This window comes from Chaetura pelagica, unplaced genomic scaffold (assembly GCF_000747805.2).
Source record: "Chaetura pelagica isolate M959 unplaced genomic scaffold, ChaPel_1.0 scaffold235, whole genome shotgun sequence".
Taxonomy (NCBI): Eukaryota; Metazoa; Chordata; class Aves; order Apodiformes; family Apodidae; genus Chaetura; species Chaetura pelagica.
The window spans coordinates 1,906,155-1,907,859 of record NW_009953215.1 but is presented as its reverse complement, the minus strand read 5'-3'; the positions used below and the strand labels follow the sequence as shown (position 1 = coordinate 1,907,859).

General features: G+C 49.3%; 1 protein-coding gene across 3 annotated transcripts in view; it reads left to right on the top strand.

The window, feature by feature from the left end:
* Nucleotides 1–1,705, top strand: part of GPR137B (G protein-coupled receptor 137B) — a 27,145-nt gene that overhangs the window by 18,592 nt on the left and 6,848 nt on the right. The window lies entirely within an intron of this gene.

Genomic DNA, 1,705 nt, shown 5'->3' with positions numbered 1-1,705 from the left:
GAAACCTATATTGGGAAATAACTGTGCTCTCCATTTCTGCTGTCCCCAGTCTGTAAATGCCACTGAGCTGGGATATGGTGTCAGTCAGTAGCTTCTTCCTGCTCTCTCATGCTCAGTTTCCATGACAGCATCACTGACTTGCTAGTAGCCAGGGAGGACAGAGAAGTGCCTAGCAAGCATTTCCTCTTTGTGGCATTTCCTGCTTGCTGGTCTTGCCACAGCTTTCATCACTGCCTGGTACGTGTCTGGCTCTTGGCTCAGCCGTGGGGTGGCTGCAGACTGTGGCCCGGTGGGCAGTGGTGGTTCCAGTGTGTTTTGAGCAGGAAGTCAGGCAGAGAGCTTGACTGTACTGGGGTTTTGTAATGCTCCCGAGCCTGGCTGTTCCCTGAATCAATAGTATTTTGTTGGGGAAACAGGCAAGCAAGCTTTCTGCAAGCTTTTCTGACTACTCTCTGAAGTCCTCTTTACTGACACCCGTTAGGGAACACCCAGCACGAGGAGGTTGGCTGACAGAGCTACAGGGACAATAAATAGTCACCAGCATGGGTGAGCAGCACAGGGGTCCTGGTAGTCTCCTGAAGGCCAAGGATTGTGGACATGGTGACTTGGTTACTTTCCCTGATACTTCAGTAGGCATTCTGTTGTATCTGTGCTCTATCTGCCACAGCACTTTGAGCATCTGCTCCTTGGCTGGAAACACGGAAGTGTGTGAGTGCATGGAATGGGGTGCAGACTTTCCTGTCTCCTGTGCTGGTAGAAAAGGTCTTGTGAGGGGAGGAGCACCTTCCCTCTTGGCATCTGTCTCTCACACAGTTGAGAGGAGCCCGTCGTCGTGGTGTGGGTTTCTGCCAGGAGTGAGAGAGGGCAGGGCTTGTGAAGCAAATGACTACAAGGTATTTTGCTTCTGTAAAAGCACACAGAGTTTTAACCCATCTTACCTTCTTTAGCTGTGCAGTGTTCCAGAGCCAGCTGCACAGAATTTACTTTGAGCTTCCTCCTTCAAAGTCAGTCCCATTTTTGTACATCTGCCTGCCTCCGTGATCAGGCTCACACTGATCCCTGTAGCCATGGCTCCTGAATTCCTTCCTTTCTTACTGCTACAACAACTCCTGTGCTGGAGTCTCACTCCCCCACAGTGACCGTCCCTACCTTGGTCCTCCCACTGGAGCAGGCTCTTTTCCCTGTTCTGTCCATTTTTCTCTGTAGGGCTTAGGAACTGTTCTGATGCAGTCTCATTCCTCCTCTTGTGCCCAAGCTCTCACTTACAATCCGCCCTGCCATGGTCACTTTGCCCATGGGCCATGCTTCCACTTTGTCTCGTCTGTGTTGACATTAGGTAAAGCAGGATGTTCTGTTCCTCTCTGTGCTGTGTTTAACTGCTGACTATTATGATCTGCTCTGTACTTAGGAAATAGGTGCACAGCAAGCAGTTGTAAAAAGATACAAGGTTGCATCATGCTGGCTAGCCAGCATCTGATACAGGGTGCTCTGTAGCTAGTGCACAGCTGAAGGCTGGATTCTCTTGCTCCATCTAATACCAAGTGTAGTTCTTACTTGTTTTCATTGCCCTGAAAATAGCACTTCTACAGTAAGTTGTAGGAATTAGTCACAGTCCATCTTGGTAAGGGCTGGAACTGCTACCATTGCCTGGAAACCACTGTACTGATAAAATACAGGAATATACATAGTGTAGCACATAGTGATC